We start from the raw sequence: 18,824 nt of genomic DNA, 5'->3' as shown, positions 1-18,824 counted from the left end.
GTTTTTGTCAGTATGGTAAAGAATAATAAAAACTGAAAAATGCTTTCAAAAACAAAAAAGACGTACAAAAAATGAAGTCAAGTGTTAGTTAGGCCGAGCAAATATTTGTTGTAGTTTATGTCCCTCGATTCTGGAAACATTCGTGAAACTTTCCGATCTTTTTTGGAAACAATATTTTTTTTAATAAAAACTAACAATTCAAAAGTGCGTAATTTTGAATGTTTGGCCCTTTTAATTTAGTGTTTCATAACATATTATGTTTTAAGGACCTTTTCAAAAAAAACTCTATAAATATCGAATGAAATCCAATGGTTGTACGTACTGAATGAAAAATGGAAAAAAAAAACTTTTTTACGTTTTCAAAACATGGACAAAATCTTGAAATTGGTTACTAAAGCCCTATGTCAATTTTTATGTACAACGTTAAAAAACACGATTAAAAACAATTTCTAATAACTTTTTTTCATTTTAACGCAAAAAAAAAAAATTTACAGGACAACATTTTTTCGATGGATCAACTATGGTCCTCTTGGAAAGAGCTGTCAAGAAGGAGCTTTTCTGTCAAAAAGGACCGCGAGGTTTATTTTTCAAAATTGATTTAAAAATCCATTTTAAACATTTACAGTTACATTACAACTAGAATCAGATCTGCCAATGAATTAGTACACTTCGACCAAATAAACACTGACGCTGTATGGATCTGACTCTAGAATAAATGCACAGTTGTGTGTTATTCATAAGTCCAAATTATTCAATTATTCATATAAGTCCAAATATTCATTTGCTTACTAACTTGAATTTAAAATCTAAACTTTAATCTAAAATCCTCTAAACTGAACAGCTGCTGAACATTCCTTTAACTGTTGACAACAGTCTGTTGTATTACTACTTCTATCAAAAACAATACAAATTTATGAACAGTAACTGATATACAAATTGGATAAACATCGCGATTTGAAAAATAAATGACCATTTACGTCAAAAAATCCGTAATTCCTCGATTCGTTACAATGGTCGAAACAAACCTAATCCGAAAACCGTTAGTTCAACAGATCAACGAATTTTGTCCGATATCGTTACATTATTGATTGATCGAGACTCTATGAAAATTTTGACATAAAATATGCCATCAATCAAAGTCTATTGACAGCATTACTCTAGCATAAAAATTGCAACTAACTTTAACTTTAAATAGATTTTCAAAGAATACAGATTTATTTTTAATGCTAATGCTAAGCAACAACAGAATTGTACTATCCTAAAGTCCCAACCTAAAACCCACATTGTGATAGTGAAAAAGTCACAGAAGCAGCGGTGTCTTGTGCAATTGTGATATTTTCACTATCGGAGAACTACCTAGTTCACGAAGACAGCTTATCGGTCAACGCTTAAGCCCTGGGGCTGCGGCAAAGCGAGTTCTCGTAGCATGAAGTGGTGTCCATAGTGCTTATAAAAAAGAATTTATACCCAAATTTTAACTAATGCACTAGGATCAAATCATGCCCCTTGACTTTACAAGGCCCAGGGAAAAATGATTTATAGATTAAATTATAAAGTTATTGCAAATATGTTTAAAGAATTTGAATCATCAAAAATTTCGCATAAAATAAGTTATAAAAATGGTAAAAAAATCATTGCAAAAAAACGGTTTAATACTGACAACTAGATCAATGTTGATTGATTTAAAATTTCGATCTCAAAATTTACAAAATAAAAAGAGAACTTGTTGAAAACATTTATTAAACAAATTCCTAGATATTTTTCTACATTCTTTGTCAGAATTATAACTGTTTTCATGTTTGAAGCGTTCTTTGATTTATAATAAAATGAAATAAAATTAAGAATAAAATTTTGAATTCAGTAATTTTTAACATTTAGTCATTTCCCGTTGAAACGAAGTAACGAAAACTATACGTTTGCCAATTTCAAAAATAAATATCGAAATTATAACGAAAATAATAATTGATTCTCTTTTTGAAGTTTTTTTTAGGAATTTGTCGAAAAATCGATTTTTGGTCATATTTTGAGTTTCCATGTAAAATTATCATTTAAACCCAAAATATGACCAAAAACCAATTTTTCGACAATTTGAGTCAATTCTGAGGACAGATTCAGATTCAGCGGCCAAAATTACATGGAAATCATATATTTGGACAATTTTCGAAATTCGTTACGGTGGTCCCATAAGGGTTTCCCTTGAAAATTAGACTTTTTCAAATGGCGATATCCCGAGTTAAAAGAAAAACACCTCTGAGATTTTTTCAGCGTTTGTAGTGCTAGATCTCCTCTTTCTAATGCAACCTGGCACTCAAAATTTGGCTTGCGCCTTTTCGAGATAATTAAGTTTTAAATTTGCATCTTTTTTAACTTAAAATCGCTGTAACTTTTGACCCCTAAGTCCAAATTGACTTGTCAAGAAATAAAAATGTTTTTGTTTTTTAGAGCTCTAAAAGTGCCCCGAATACCACTTTTCTCTATAACTTAACGTTCAAAAAACTGATTTTGGAAGGTTTGCTCAGATGCTTTCTATAAATTTGATCGTAGAAGGCGTAGATTACGAGATAAAATTTTGGTGTCTTTGACAAAGTTGCTTGGATTGGCAAGCCCAACAACTTTCTACAAGACAAAAAAATTCCCAAAAATATTCCTGAAAAGTTAGATTTTCAAAATCACCCTAATAGTGAACCACCCTAATTTCCAACCAAACCAAAAGTTGCCCCTTTCCATTTGCAACAACTCTTCTGAAGACACCAAAGCTCCAAAACTTCATCATTTTGGGACCATCCACAAACCATGTGGACACTTTTTTGGAAATCTCAACCCCCCCCCCCCCCTCCTCGTGGTCAATTTTCCATACACCCAAAGGAAAAATATATCTCAAAATCTGCAACAGTGGATTTGCTGCAGAAAATGTTATATTTTATTACATTTTTTGCAGCAAGCCCATAGATCATTTTTGCCCGCGTGTAAATACGTCAGCGATCTGCAGTTCTCACCAACACATATAACGCTGATGCGTCCCCGAGCAACACTCCAGAGAGAACATTATGTTCGCGCTCTGTCCCTCACTATTCATCAAGCGTCCATGGCGCGGTGGTAGCGTGTCGGATCAGCAACCTAGAAGTTGATGGTTCAATCCTCGTTCTGTTAAGATTTTTTTTCTGCAATACAATCAATCTGCCGTCGGTAATGTCGATAATTGTCGGTAACGGGCAAAAATGTCATACACCTATATCGCAAAAAATGAATGAGGACAGATTTCATGCAGATTTTGATATACTTTCATGCCGCCATGTATCACAATCATGCGACCGCCGGTTGGGTGTACAAAAAAAACTTTTTTGTATGGATCGTGGACAATCGCCATACCCCCCGCCCCCCTAAAGTGTCCACGTGGTTTATGGATGGTCCCTTTACGGAAAATCCATTTTCCACCTAATTTTGCGATCTGGACCACTGTGCAGTGGTCCCAAAATTAAATATTTACGAAAACTTAAAAAAACTCCCTATTTAACAAAAACAAACGTTTTATAATATATTTTAAATATATATATTATATATTCAATATATAATATATTTTTAACTGCTACTATTTTCAAAAAAGTTACCTGAAAATGGATTTAACTTGAAAACGGTGCACTTTATGAAAATTTCACTAATGTAGTTTTTGATTGCAAATTTGATTTTACATCGAAAAATAAAGTTGAAAAATTTTTGCGACCAATGTTTCGATTTAAAAAAAAAATCAGTATTGATTCTAAAATTCATAACTCGCTCAAAGATTTTTTGCACAACCTGCAAATTTCTGAAAAGTTGGCGTTTGATGCCCTCTACAACATATCAAAAAATAAAAATAGTGTTTTTTTTGCGAATCAAGTTTTAGTGACAAAAAGTTAAATGAAAAATCACCAAAAAATTGTTTATCTTGTATCATTTTTTTTTAGTGTTGTCTATATCCATACCTACAACTTTGCCCAAGACACCAAATCGATCAAAAAATTTCTTCAAAAGATACAGATTTTTGTTTGTATGGACAGCTGCCAAATTTGTGTGAAAAACTATATGGACAAACTAATGATGCAAAATGGCTTCTTTGGGCATACCGAAGTCACCAAAAAAGTTTCAGTCGGATTAAAAAATACAAAAATTAAAATTGAAGAAAAAAGACCGATTTCGTAGAGAATCGCTCCTAAGAATAAATTTCAAATTTCTCATACAAAATGACCAGCGACTATGAGGTAATCCGACCACCGCGACGTGTGGCGTTCAACCAGCGACAGTGGTGCAATGATTCACCCATTTCTCGGAATCGATCTGAAAAAAGAACGACGAACGTGCAACGAAGTGAAACTGCATTTCTGTTCTGGCGTCTGATTATAACCCGCGCGAGATAGCCAGATCAAGAAATGAAGGAGTGAAATTTGACGACGACGCCGATGATGACGGCGACGTGCCGTTTCGTTCTATTCAAATTAAATTAGGGAGGGGGGAAACCTCCATTCTTTATACTGAAATCAACTTGCTTGCAGCATTCCTCGAATTGGTTTGCTACTTTTATTGATATCGTCCCAACGCGGTTAATCTGAATGAAAAAGGGTTAGCTTAGGTTTTTTTTTTTGTTGAAATCTGTCACAAACTAAATGGATCGAATTTCACGAGCTATTTATTACAAGTGTGATTTAGAGAGAGCGAGATTGAAAGAGAAGTGCTTCCAAAGCTTATCATGGTGGCCATAAATTTAGCGTTAATCAAATATGAAACATTCCGGAGAAGGGGGTGCCTCTATTGAGTTGAGTTTAATCGATTCATAATTTAGTGTTGGATTTTTACTGGGATTGATTACGCGACGGTTCGGTAATTACTGTTTACTTTATATAGTAAGTCTGTTTCATTTTACTTTGACTTCATAAAATCAAATAAATGTTGGTACACCAAGCAGCAAAAGTATTAAATAGGATTCTGTGCTATTCTGTAACATCTTTCAGGGTAGACGAATCTCTTCGCACTCTTTTGGTAAAGCTGTTCCTATGAACATAAACTGTTAACTGTTAGCTTAGGAGGTTTTTGATAAATCTAGAAATCCTTGAAGTATCCAAAATACCCAAATCAAGTTCGAAACAAAACGATTTTTTCTTTAAATTTTATCACAAATCCTCAAAATTACACCCTTACCAAAAATCAGGATTTTTTGAGTTCCAAATCCCACTTTTCATACGAATTTTTCAGTTCAACCCATATAACCATTTTTATGGTTGTAGTACCTGCACTCAAAAAATCGTATGAAAAGTGGGATTTGGAACTCAAAAAATCACGATTTTTGGTAAGGGTGTTCGGCCCAAACCGAAATGTTGACCCAAAGTTGTGCTACTTTGCCCAGTGTGCGCCACCCTACACTGAAAGCCCGACCATGGTTATTTTAAGAACATTTGCTAAAAATGCTGCTTATTAAAATAACTGTGGCTTTTTGGTGAAAGTAAACGCAAAAACGGTAGAATGTACCATGCTTCCACAAAATTGCATGGTAGCAATTACGAATTCATTATCATTCTTTCCATATTGGAGGGTTGAAATTACCATACCGCTCTCGACATAGTAAAACTGACTGCGTTAATCAGTTAATTCAAGCACGGAATGTTTTTAGCAAAAATACGTCGGTGCGTGTTCTCAATTTAACCCTACAATATGGTAGCAACTACCATGGTTGGGTTTTCAGTGTACACTCAAACCCCGATGGTTTGACACCAACTGTTGTCAAACGAACGGGGTCACGTTTTAATTTGACACCCCTTTTACACGGAGTTCACACACACTACCAAACGTTTGTTTTGATAGTGTGCGTGAGCGCCGTGTAAAAAGTGACAGTTCGTCACTTTTTAGTTTGACTTTGACCAACCAACGGGGTACAAACTAAAAAAGTGTCAAACGAAAAAGTGACCAACCACCGGGGGTTGAGTGTACCCCTGCAGCGTGGACAGAAACGGTGCTGCCAACTTTGACAGCCGAAAACAACGGCGCGACGGCGAGTTCGCGCGCAAACGACCGAACGTGCGAGAAGGAGACAGCAGCAAAACGGCGTCCAAAGGCAAGTCGCAAAGAGGATCGCGAAGAGTAAACATCGATTTCTTGTAAATAGCATCGGAAATAGAGAATGTTTGTTGTTTTTACGGAAGTGTCGCATGTTTATTTGTGCCGGAAACGTAGTCCACAAAGGCTTGGGTTTTTACAGTCCGGGACCATCCACAAACCACGTGGACACATACCCCCCCCCCCCCCCAAAGTGTCCACGTGGTTTATGGATGGTCCCTCCGCTCAAGTCGAAGGAAAGTCCACCTCGCTCAAAAACTGTTGCCAGGAGCCGCAACAAAGGGTGTACATTAGAGGTGGGCAAAATTGCTCTTTTTTAGGAGCCGCTCATTTTCGTTCGCTCATTAAAAAGAGCCGCTCTTTTGAACGGTTCTTTCGCTCTTTTTCAAAATTTGAATGAAAAGGGGTTTTAAAGAATCGTGTGATTTTATAAGTTATTTTACATTGGACTTTTATAAATTATTTGATTGGCAAAAAATAAAAAATAAAACGAGAAAATGCCCTCAAAAACCAAAGGTCTTGGTATGATCTCTTTTCTATAAACACTAATTTCCAAAATCTCTAAATTATTCAGTAGATTTTTTGTAATATTTTACAAATTCTGCAATTTGAAATGCTCAAATTGTATTCTGGTAAAACTATAATGTACAATCAGTTGTACAATGAAAGTTTTTTTGTTTTGTTTTGAAAAGCATTTACTTTTGGGATTAATTTTTATAAGCTTTGAAATATTTGAAAATGTATTTTAAATTCAATTCAGTTTCATACTACACTTTTTTCGGAAATTCAATAAATTATATTCATAACAAAAATCATGCCATCTTGAACCGGAGTATAAAAAAGAACCGCGGTTCTTTTTTTGTGAGCCACGGTTCGTTCGCTCTTTTCATAGAACCGGCTCTTTGAGCGGCTCGCTCTTTTTTTGCCCACCTCTAGTGTACATCATTCCTTTTATTTTATGTTTTATTTTGAGTGACAAAAAATTTTAAATAAAATTTGGACCAGCCTTATTTAAATAAAAAAAATTAACACACTTTCTTAACATTTCGATCGAATTAAAGTATCAACCTAAGTCAAAAAATCGTGTCATTTTAAAAATTAAACAGAATTATCTACGAAATCTGCCTGTTTTTTTTTTAGTTTGGCCAAAATTTTGTGGGGCCTTCTCTATGAATAAAAATGCAATTTTGTGTCTTTGGTTCACTCATCACAAGTCTCCATATGAAAATAGAGGGTAAATATTCTGATCGATTTGATGTCTTTGGCAATTATTGGCAAGATATTGATAAGGTCTATCTAGAAAAACAAATAGGTACGCAAAAAAAAAATCTGGGTTTTAAATTTAACCTTTTTTTGTCTCAAAAAATCAAATTGCAAAATCAATATTTTGTAATTATTGAAGTTTGAGATTTCTTTCCCCCCACTCTCTTCAAAGTGTGCCCATAAAATCTGGGGGCAAAAAATAATTATTTACAGTCATCCCTCATATTTGGAACAGTTTACAGATAGGCCAATGTTCAAAAAATCGTATCAAATCGATAATTCCAATGCTGTATCGAAAAACTGCAAATTTTAACTTTTATATCAAGTTTTTGAAGAAAAACTTTGACCCTTGAAATCCACAAATTCGGAACACTTTTTTCTTACGGATATAACCAAACTTTGGTTCTCTCCATGAGTACAATTTTTTTACAAAAGACCAATTCTCTGAGATTTCGGTCATTCGATTTTTTTTGTATTTTTTAATCCGGCTGAAACTTTTTTGGTGCCTTCGGTATGCCCAAAGAAGCCATTTTGCATCATTAGTTTGTCCATATAGTTTCCATACAAATTTGGCAGCTGTCCATACAAAAATGATATGTGAAAATTCAAAAATCTGTATCTTTTGAAGGAATTTTTTGATCGATTTGGTGTCTTGGGCAAAGTTGTAGATATGGATATGGACTACACTGAAAAAATGATACATTGTTTAAAAAAATGTGGTGATTTTTAATTTCACTTTTTGTCACTTAAAAATTGATTTGCAAAAAACACTATTTTTAACATTTTTTTTATTTTTTTATATGTTTTAAAGTACATCAAATGCCAACTATTCAGAAATTTCCAGAATGGTAAAAAAATCTTTGACCGAGTTATAATTTTTTGAATCAATACAATTTTTTTCAAAAAATCGAAATATTGGTCGCAAAAAATTTTCAACTTCATTTTTAAATCGAATTTGCAAACAAAAAGTACTCCAGTGAAATTTTCATAAAGTGCACCGTTTTCAAGTTATATCCATTTTTATGTAACTTTTTTCAAAATAGTCGCAGTTATTGATATTTTAAAAATAGTGCCCATGTTTGCCCACTTTTGAAAAAAATATTTTTGAAAAGCTGAGAAAATTCTCTATATTTTGCTTTATTGAACTTTTTTGATACGACCCATAGTTGCTGAAATATTGCCATGCAAAGGTTTAAAAACAGGAAAATTGATATTTTCTAAGTCTCACCCTAACAACCCACCATTTTCTAATGTCGATATCTCAGCAACTAATGGTCCGATTTACAATGTTAAAATATGAAACATTCGTGAAATTTTCCGATCTTTTCGAAAAAAATATTTTCAAAAAATGTAAATCAAGACTAACGTTTCAAAAGGGTTTAATATTGAATGTTTGGCCCGTTTGAAATGTTAGTCTGTAAATCTGTAAATCTGTATTGATTCAAAAAATTATAACTCGGTCAAAGATTTTTTGCCCATTCCGGAAATTTCTGAAAAGTTGGCATTTGATGTCCTCTAAAACATATCAAAAACTAAAAAAAAAATATAAAAAGTGTTTTTTTTTTGCAAATCAAGTTTTAGTGACAAAAAGTGCAATTAAAAATCACAAAAAAAGTTTACCGTGTGTCATATCCATACCTACAACTTTGCCGAAGACACCAAATCAATCAAAAAATTTCTTCGAAAGATACGGATTTTTGAATTTTCATATATCATTTTTGTATGAACAGCTGCCAAATTTGTATGAAAAATTATATGGACAAACTAATGATGCAAAATGGCTTCTTTGGGCATACTGAAGGCACCAAAAAAGTTTCAGCCGGATTAAAAAATACAAAAATTAAAATTAAAGAAAAAAGACGTAGAGAACTGCTCAAAATAATGACTTCACGCACTGAAACCATCAAAACTCATTGTGGTTTGGTTGGTCAAGCTTAGTAATGTTTTATGAATGGTTTGATAACTTTTGTGTGTGAAAATATCAGTTAAATTCAGGTGTTCCACAATTATGGAACAGGCCATTTGAAGGCAGTGTTTTGCTGCTCTGAATGAAATAGTCTTGAGATGCAGTTTTTTTTGTTTTAGAAGTACTATTTTCACTAGTGAAATAGCAAGAGAATGTTCAAATAAAGGTCCTAAAAATAGTAGAGTCGACAGAAAAGATGCTTTTGGCATGCTATTGACAAATTATCACAAAAGTGTACCGATTTTGTGGGTTTTCCGAATATGTGGGATGACTGTACTAGAATTAAAATTTTTATTGGAAAAACTTGTGAAATCGATTGTAAATTATTTGGATCAAATATGAGCCAAATAAAAAAATACAAATAAAATTAATGGCGACACTCTAAAATATAAATTAATCATGAATCGCTTTGTCACAATTATCAATGACTTTTGACAATCCGTCACATTATTTGTAAGTATTAGAATGTAAATTTATAAAAAAAATACCAATTATTCAAAGCCAAAAAATAAAAAAAGAAATGAAATTTTAGGTTAGGTTTTGGGTGTGTTTTTTTTTAATTTTTATCTACCTTTTTCAAATTGAAAAAATGAATAGTTCCTCAAATACAAACAAAAAAAACATAAAAAAATCTTTTTTGTTAAACTCGTCCTATTTGATTGAAATTGGAGACATAAACGTATCGACTGTTCAAGTTTTTAAAGTAGATTTTTTTCTATCTTTTGTCTCCCTGATTTTTGTGAAAACAGGTACAGGTAGTTATGTTACACATGACCAATAAGACAAAGATTTATGTTATGTCAATGTCAATTTTCATTTCTAGTTTTTCTAGTATTTTGATAAGCATGTTGCCAAAACTCGTATGGTTCCCTGAGGGAACCTACCATGAGAGTACCACTGTCGAAATGGCCATCTTCATGTTGAGTATACAAAACCATGAAATTTGATACACATATTGACCGCGATTACACAGCACCATAAACAGTGCCATTAGGACAAAGTTCATTGTCAAAAAATTGCAATGTGGACAAAAACATGAATTGAAAATGTAGTAAATTATGTGCTGAATATTATGTGTTGAATAAGTTTGTTTTAATTTAAACATTAGGTAAACATTTTTTTCAAATAAATAAAAAACAGACTTATTTGAAACTCTAAATTTAGAACACTGAATGTTCATCAAAACAACTTCCGAACTTTTTGACGATTCCATGATAGGGGAACTATACCCTTTCTCAGTCTATTTCTATTATTGGCCTATCAGCACTTTGATCATGAATTAAAGCGTAAATAAAGTGTTTTTGACTGTTCCAAAGTAATAAATAGCTCAACTTAAAGTGAGCAAGCAACTCTTCATTGTTGATACATCTGAAAATGTTGATTTGATAGCGGAAAACGGCAAAAGTGATGAGAATTGGTCGAACGGCTTAGTGTGATTAAAAATGGGTATATTTCCCCTACTATACCGACAGTTGCACCGCGTTCAAATTGCACAATTTCCCCCAGTGTGGGAAGCTTTCGTTTCGCCACACCACCATTGCACTCCAAAAAGATAAGAGAGCAGGGTTGAGGAGAAAAAAAGTAAAATTATAAAATAAGTTTGCATTCAATTGTGAGTCCACCAATATATTGATATCGGACAACCGCCGTATACCATCACGTGCGCTACCGAGACTGATGGAACAGGGTTTGCTACTTTTCGCTGAACAGCACCACTTCCAGGATCCGCGATGGTTATCGCGACCCCCGGCCTGATAAATGGTTCGTTTATCTTGCCATGTATCAACAACTTGTGCGGAGTGAATGAGCTGAGTATGGAGTCACTTATTGCTACTTTTCTGTGTGCGCCGCTGGCTGGAAGACGACGACGACGACGATGATTTCCGTGCTATTTTTACTTTTTTTCTTGCTGTGACAAGCAGACGAAAAGGGACGTATTTGAACTTTTAATATTACTTGTGTAACTCTAAATTGGTCCATTTGTCTGTGGTGCATCGTCGCATAAACATGCAAAAAAAAGAAGCAAAATCGCCCCACCGATAATGCAACTGGATTAGTCTCCGGACTCTTCTAGGCGGTGGTCTGTGTTAAGCCCCGATGAGCTATTTCGAACTCCAAACCCCCGACCCTGTCCGTCCGCTCGTTCCCACTGCTGAGCAGTTCTCTACGGAATCGGTCTTTTTTCTTTAATTATAATTTTTGTATTTTTTAATCCGGCTGAAAATTTTTTGGTGCCTTCGGTATGCCCAAAGAAGCCATTTTGCATCATTAGTTCGTTCATATAATTTTCTGTACAAATTTGGCAGCTGTCCATACAAAAATAATATGTGAAAATTCAAAAATCTGTAACGTCATGATTCGAAATCCGGACACTTAGTATCATATCATTTTTGTTATAGCTGGCAAAAAATCATGTAATAAGTTGGAAATGTTGAAATATCATAAGGATGTAGTATAAACAGTCAGTTTTAAGAAAATGCATGCAAAATATGGCTTTTCCAACAATTTTTCATCAGAATTTGAAAATTAAAATGACTTGTTGTGCTTCGAATTCCGGACACTGATTAAAGCTGATTCGAAATCCGGACACTTTTGCTTCGAATTCCGGACACTCGATTTTACTTATGAATCGCACAAATTTGGACTGAATGTTAGTGAATGGCATTCTTTAGGTCTCGAATAAGCTTGATGTTTAAAACAATCGATGTTTTATATAAAAATTTGCTAGAATTTAAGGAAATCGAAACCATTAATTTCTGCTTTGCCTTCACGGTGCTTTGAACGCCTATGAAATATTTCAAGTGAATTGTTTCACATTTTTGGTAAACTTATAACTTTATTGTATTTAATTGTTTTAGCATTACCTACAGCATTCTAACAAACTTTAAATGAAAGTTGATGTTGGAATTCATCAAATAACACAGTTTTGACATTCATAATGCGAACTTATATCCAAATAATTGATAAAACAAGATCAAGTGTCCGAGTTTCGAAGCGTCCGGGAATTCGAATCATGACGTTATCTTTTAAAGGAATTTTTTGATCGATTTGGTGTCTTCGGCAAAGTTGTAGGTATGGATATGGACTACACTGAAAAAAATTGATACACGGTAAACATTTTTTTGGTGATTTTTAATTTCACTTTTTGTCACTAAAACTTGATTTGCAAAAAAACACTATTTTTGATTTTTTTTATTTTTTATATGTTTTAGAGGACATCAAATGCTAACTGTCTGAAATTTCCAGAATGGGCAAAAAATCTTGGACCGACTTATGATTTTTTGAATCAATACTGATTTAAAAAAAAAAAATCGAAATATTGGTCGCAAAAATAAAAAACTGGAAAATTGATGTTTTCTAAGACTCACCCAAACAACCCGCCATTTTCTAATGTCGATATCTCAGCAATTAATGGTCCGATGAACAATGTTAAAATATGAAACTCGTGGAATTTTCCGATCTTTTCAAAAAAAATATTTTTAAAAATTTAAAATCAAGACTAACATTTGAAACGGGCGTAGAATTGAAAGTTTGGCCCGTTTAAAATGTTAGTCTTGATTTTAAATTTTTTCCAACTTTTCTTGTCCTCTAAAACAAAAATAAAAATAGTGTTTTTTTTGCAAATCAAGTTTTAGTGACAAAAAGTGAAATTAAAAATCACCAAAAAAATTTTTACCGTGTGTCAATTTTTTTCAGTGTAGTCCATGTCCATACCTACAACCATGTCCATGTCCATAACTACAACTTTGCCCAAGACACCAAATCGATCAAAAAATTCCTTCAAAAGATACAGATTTTTGAATTTTCACATATCATTTTTGTATGGACAGCTGCCAAATTTGTATGGAAAATTAAATGGACAAACTAATGATGCAAAATGGCTTCTTTGGGCATACCGAAGTCACCAAAAAAGTTTCGGCCGGATTAAAAAATACAAAAAAAAATCGAATGACCGAAATCTCAGAGAATTGCTCTGCTGTGTTGTGGCATTGCGAGAGAAAATGGGCACGGATGTTTTAATTGAAAGTGAAATTGCCCCGTCGGACGCGTGCGGTTTTGCGTTGGCGGAATATAATTGTTTATCATCGTTTTATGGTTCAACAATTTTTGCGTTTTTTTTGTTGTTGTCGATGCTTTTGCGATTTTTTTTTTTTTAATTTAATTCTTTTAGAACTTTTATTTCCCTGGGCCTTGTAAAGTCAAGGGGCATGATTTGATCCTAGTGCATTAGTTAAAATGTGGGTATACATTCTTTTTTATAAGCACTATGGACACCACTTCATGCTACGAGAACTCGCTTTGTCGCAGCCCCAGGGCTTAAGCGTTGACCGATAAGCTGTCATCGTGAACTAGGTAGTTCTCCGATAGTGAAAATATCACAATTGCACAAGACACCGCTGCTTCTGTGACTTTTTCACTATCACAATGTGGGATTTAGGTCGGGACTTCAGGATAGTACAATTGATTTTTTGCTTAGCATTAACATTTAAAATAAATCTGTATGCTTTCCAAATTTATTTGATGATAAATTTAGTTGCAATTGTTAAGTTAGAGTAATGCTGTCAATAAACTTTGATTGATGTAGAATTCAAGGCATTCTTTTATGTCAAATTGTCCATAGAGCCTCGATCAATCAATAATGTAACGATATCGGACAAAATTCGTTTATCTGTTGAACTAACGGTTTTCGGATTATGGTTGTATTGACCATTGTTGCGAATCGAGGAACTACGGATCTTTTGACGTAAATGGTCATTTCTTTTTAAAATCGGGATTTCTATTCTATTTGTATGTCAGATAAAAGAACGTTTAGTTTAGAACATTAAGTTTAGAGGATTTTAGACTTAAGTTTAGATTTTCAATCCAAAGTAGTAAGCAAATGAATATTTGGACTTAAATGAATAATTGAATAAGTTGTACTTATGAATAACACACAACTGTGCATTTATTTTAGAGTCAGATCCATACAGCGTCAGTGTTTATTTGGTCGAAGTGTACTAATTCATTGGCAGATCTGATTCTAGTTTGTAATGTACGACAAGACTACTGACGGACGTGACAGGACGAGGGCCCAGTTTAGAGGTTTCAACATCAACGATGTGCGGCTGGACCACCCTCCCAAAAAAAAAAAATTCTTTTAGAACTTTTATTTTTTTACATACATTAAGTATTCGAAATTCTTTTTTTATTTGTTTAGTCACTATTTTGAATTTATTAGTTTTGCCGTATGAAACTTTCAGAGCAAATTTTTAATTTAAAAAAACCCGCCGTATCTTCACAAGGATTTAACTTAGGACAATGGTTAATATGGAAACTTTTATGTAAAATTGACTGAAAAAGAGAGAGATTTCAAGAAAGTGTCCCATGGTTTATGGACGGTTCCTTAGTGTAAAATTGTTCAAAGAATCCAACAATGCAATCCGTTTTTCGATCCAAACCCATTTTTGATTAAAAAAAAAACATGACATTTTGAGAGTGTTTAAATCATCCTATTCATCGATGTTTTCATAATTATATTTAAAAAACAATATAATTTTTTTTTTCAAGGCTTGTTGAAGACTATTTCCTCCTACTATCGGCCGTGTGTTTTTAGTTCGTATTTTTTCATTTTTATGAAAAATTTTGATTCAGTCCCATATTTTTTAATTGACTGCTGTAGAACATTGTTACACTCTAAAAAATAATCCTGCAAAGTTGGAACAAGCACGAAATTTTAAAATGATTGTTTTGTTCTAAATGAAAAAATAACCTCAAAAACATCAATTTCATATAAATTTACATATCTTAAGATTTTTTGTTTGAGTTGATTTTTGTACTTTTAAAAGGTACGTATTTTCTGAATTTTGAGTTTGTCATCAAGTAGAATTCTTTTTAACTCAAAATTGCTATCTTATCTGCAATTTACTAAAAAAGAAATCTTTTTTCGATTACTTGTACCAAGAATAAAAACATTCTGACCTTTAAAAAAAGCTAAATTTAAAATTAAAGAAAATATGAAAAAAAAAATAAATAATAAGCCCAGTGTTGCAAATGAGTGATAGAAAAACTATCAATTGATTATCTCTGCACAAAAAACATCCGAGAGTATAGCGGCCGTCACTAGAGGTGGGCAAAACCGCTCTTTTTTAGGAGCCGCTCATTTTCGTCCGCTCTTTAAAAAGAGCCGCTCCTTTGAACGGCTCTGTCGCTCTTCTTCAAAATTTGGATTTTAAAAGTTATTTCACATTGGACTTTTATAAATTTGGCCGTACCAAACTCTGGCCAAAGCCGCAAAAAATAAATAAATAACAAGCCATAGTATAAACATTTTAATGAAAAAGAGGCATTTTACACATCCCAGTTGTATTGCAATCATTGGTTTTCAAAATATCGAATTATTCATGAACTTTTTTTAAGCCGAAAAACAAACTTTTTGCATTACTGTGCAACGGATTTTCACAAAAATTCAAAATATTTTTGATCGATCTCAAAAGGTTTTTTAATTTGTTTTCAGTTGATAAGACTTCTGTTTCCATTAAAATTTGGAAGTTTTTCGAAAAAAATATTGTTTGGCCCCCTGATTTTTCGGACCGATTTGAAGGAGAGGGGTTACATAAACTTCGAAAAATATTTGTAACGGCCATATTTGATAATATAAATAAAACTGAAAACGAGAAGATGCCCTTGAAAACCATATATCTTGGTGGCAGCGATGGAATAATCATCATCAAAAGAAAATCTTTGGATGTTCATCAAGAGAAAAAATCCAAATGGAGCATGCTCTCCTCTCTCGCGCACGAAAGATCGGTAAAAAGAATCGAAAAAAATCATCATCTTGATTATTTGGCGGAACATCTTTTTCACTACTACACTTGCAAGTGTAACGTCACACGTCGAAAAATGACCTGTAACATTTTGTAGATGGGCAATGTGTGTAAACAAAGTGAAATAAATGACTTTAAGTGGTGCTGACAAGGAAATTAAAAAAAAATCATCAGTAGATTGATTTTCATGGAGAATTTCGGGAGCGATTTTCTTTTGCGTGATTTGCCTCCTCTCTCTTTCGCGGGTGAAGAAAACTCGCAAGCGAAATTGATTTTTTCGCGATTATTCCATCCCTGCTTGGTGGTATCTATGTCAAGATTTCTACTCAAAACTAAACATTCTAGTAATTGAATGGCATCCAAACTTAAATCTAGGATGCTGGAAAATATGCTCATAATTTTAAAATTGCGTTTATTTCTGCAAGTATTGAACCAATGGTGATATTTTGTTTTCAGAAAATATTCTGTGAACTCCGCTCTACATTCTGATTTAATTGATAAAGTCTGATCGCTTAAGTTTAATCGGACAAAATGATTTTTTTTTCAAGTTTTCTCAAATATTCAGTAGATTTTGGGTAATATTTGACAAATTATGCTATTTGAAATGCTCAAATATGTATTCCGGTATTACTTTAATGTATACTCAGTTGTACAATGAAAAGTTTATTTCATTATGTTTAGAAAATCATTTACTTTTGGGATTATTTTTTACAAGCATTGAAATTTTTGAAATTGCATTTTCAATTCTCAAAAACAAATATAACACTACATTTTGTTGGAAATTCAATGAATTATATTTATAACAAAAATCATGCCATATTGAAACGCTTCTTTCAAAAGACCGGAGATTAAAAAAGAATCGCGGTTCTTTTTTTGCGAGCCACGGTTCGTTCGCTCTTTTGAGTGAACCAGCTCTTTGAGCGGTTCGCTCTTTTTTTCCCACCTCTAGCCGTCACTATAGCTTGTGAGATCTCTCTCTATCATTCTTCCCCTATTCCTCGACTATGCTCTCTCACTGCTGAGTCTCTCAATCTCTCCGAAAACTGAAATGAAAGAACGCGAGTTCACTCATAAAAATGTTCACATTGAAGTTACGTGAAAAGCCTTGTGGTATTTTTCCACTAGAGTTTTCACGTAACTTCTACGAGGTAGCTTTAGTGGAAACGAAATTTGCTTAGCCAGCTCGATTCACGTTCAATCTACGTGATGGGAACGTAAAAGAAACATTAACGAACAGGTGAATTTCATATACGAAGGAAAGTGAGTGTTATTAGGTATTCACGTAAATTTTAATAAAACTGTTAATGAGGTTCACCAATAAATTACATGACCTGTTGTATAAAAAATGGGGCATAATAAAAAGTTCTTTAAATTATCCTATTTGTTTGGAATTAATTTTGCTCATTGGTATTCCACGATCAAGTCAATTCCAAACAAATAGTATAAACTGGCGAATATTCTAGAGAAAAAAAAAACAATTGCAGTGAGACTCAGTGTACATTTATTGGAATTGGTGAGTTACAGAATATTTAGAGAATTCCTAATTCGAAACAGAACCCTATCGTTAACAATGCTGACCATGAATGGTGCTGTGGTGATTAATTCTAGCTTTAAAATATCGACCTTTTCTGTACAGCCACTTGTTTCATACGCAAGAAAGTGTTCGTCATATCCTAAGACCTCCCAAATTTGTAGTACAAGGTACAAATTATCATCTACTGATAACGTTTCTAAAATTTCGTACAAACTTACAATTCCAGAATTGTTTATCGCAACAAAATTACCGGTTTTATAACTTATGCCGTTGTGAACAATTGAACTTGAACTCAAAACATCAAAGTTGCAGTTGACATTAATCGGCTGGATAATTTTCTTAAAATAATTACGAAACCGCAAGTCCGAGTGATTAAATGTGTTGAACGTTTCTGAACTAAAAAAACTCTGATTAACAACGTCATTTGCAAATTTCAAGTACGCTTTATAGCAAAGAGAACAACAGATATTTTTTCTGTTGCTGTTTTCGTGAGAATATTGCTTAAATCCCTTGTGCATTGCCTCTAACCGGAAACACATCATATTGAAAATAGGACCGGAAGCAAGTATTATGCTTGGATAATGTAGCACAAAATGATGTTTTGGTTTCAACTCTTGTTCAAATAAGTTAATGTACATAGTATGATGATTCTCTATTAACTGCTTTAAAATTTCAATATCTTCAAGTGAAAATGAATGACTTAGTGAAAGTTCAACTAGTTCAACTAAAGTTAATGCGAATTTCCAAACGGGATCATTAAGAGGAACGTATTGGCCAATCAATAGCGGGAAATAGTGGGTGAAAATTCTCATCTCATTAGATGTCATTTTTAACTTGACAGATTTGCGCTTTTCCTTACTATAGTAGGATTCCACCACATTTGGCATGCGCAGCAGTTCGCTATCAGTAGATGCTTTTCCTAACTCTATTCTTCTACTGTTGAGTTGGTCGATAGTTAAAAATTTTTTTGTGTACAAACAATAGTTCAAAACTTCAACAAATCCATACTTGCAAATGCCGGAGCTGAAGAAATCATGCATTGCATCTGCGACCAAATTCTCGGTTACGTGGAATGATGGCAAATCATTAAATATTGAATATGCTGCAACGCCGGTTTCACTAAGATTATTCAACCTAACATCTTCTTCGTAATCTTGTCTACGCCTAACACAGT

General features: G+C 33.3%; 1 protein-coding gene across 1 annotated transcript in view; it reads left to right on the top strand.

Annotated features, from left to right (window-relative positions):
• The window catches only part of LOC120426037 (tyrosine-protein phosphatase non-receptor type 4), a 46,091-nt gene that overhangs the window by 1,162 nt on the left and 26,105 nt on the right, over positions 1 to 18,824 (top strand). The window lies entirely within an intron of this gene.

The sequence above is a fragment of the Culex pipiens genome, chromosome 3, assembly GCF_016801865.2.
Source record: "Culex pipiens pallens isolate TS chromosome 3, TS_CPP_V2, whole genome shotgun sequence".
In the NCBI taxonomy this organism is placed as follows: Eukaryota; Metazoa; Arthropoda; class Insecta; order Diptera; family Culicidae; genus Culex; species Culex pipiens.
This window is presented reverse-complemented; position numbering and strand designations above follow the sequence as displayed.